Source organism: Alligator sinensis, unplaced genomic scaffold (assembly GCF_000455745.1).
Source record: "Alligator sinensis unplaced genomic scaffold, ASM45574v1 scaffold386_1, whole genome shotgun sequence".
Lineage (NCBI taxonomy): Eukaryota > Metazoa > Chordata > Crocodylia > Alligatoridae > Alligator > Alligator sinensis.
In genome coordinates, this window is record NW_005841996.1 from 2,575,389 (window position 1) to 2,576,468 (window position 1,080).

Here is a 1,080-nt window from a genome sequence, read left to right on the forward strand (position 1 = left end):
CCCGCCAGCCCCACTGCCAGCGCGGCCCGGCCCGGCCCGGCCCGGCCCGGCCCTAGGTGCGGGAGGCGAAAATGGGCGCCTCGTGCTCCCACCGCCTCCCGCCCGACTCTTCCTCCAGCCTCCTCCTTACTCACTCACCCACTCGCAGGTCGGTCGGTCCCAGCCACCCGGGCCTGCTCCGGAGGGGCAGTTTCCTCACAACTGTAAAAAAAAAACCCCATCAGTCCGGGCTCGTGGGAGAGGTGATGTCTTAGATTAGAGGGAGAGAGTTTTGCCAAAAAATAGAAAAAATGTCTTTCGTTGCAAGCTTTTGGTAGGGTGGCCGTCATAGGGGACAGCCTGGTTGTTGTCCTCAATTGATACAAAACCGGATGCTGTTATGGAAAGTGGAGGACCTAAAGGCGTTGGGTTTCGTATCAATAGAGGGCACGAGGAGCAGAAAACCGGAATGTCCTCTATCTGTGGCAACATGTAGGGGATGCACGGGCACCGCCTGAGAGCGCCGGCGCACCCGACTAGCTGCACTCCCCACTTAGGTGACGGGCAGAGGACGCAGGCGGGAGCGCTGGTGCCCCCCCCCCCCGAGAGTGCCAGTTGGGGGGTGGGAGCACCGTGGCGCTCCCAGAAGCTGCCACAGCCACTTCCAGAAGCGGCCACAGTAATCATCCACCTCCAGATCAGCCATGGGAGGACCGTCCCCCCATCAGTGAGACTGGCCACGGGGGGGACTCCCCCCACCCCCCGCTTACCAAGATTGGCTGTGGGGGGGTTCCTGTACCCCCCCTGACTAAGGTGGCACCAGTCGTCCATGTCCTCTATGATGGCCACCCTAGCTTTCGGGCACAAACACCCTTCATCAGGCATCAGTGAAAACATTGTAAAAGTTCTCCTGGGTAGAAATGAATGTTCCTACTTCATAGGATCTTTGGGGAAATCAAAGGTCTTTCATTAGACCAGCTAAAAAGAGTTGGCAAAATTCTTCTTTGCAAGCTTTTGGGTACAAACACTTTCATGACTGACTCATGCCTCCTGAGAATGCCTGCAGGTGGCTGTGGTGATGTCAGTGGTGGGGGCAGGCCA

The 1,080-nt window shown here is 58.1% G+C and overlaps 1 protein-coding gene across 1 annotated transcript in view; it reads right to left on the minus strand.

The window, feature by feature from the left end:
- GALNT12 (polypeptide N-acetylgalactosaminyltransferase 12) overlaps positions 1 to 1,080 on the minus strand; it is a 93,491-nt gene that overhangs the window by 82,379 nt on the left and 10,032 nt on the right. The gene's annotated exons all lie outside the window — the stretch shown is intronic.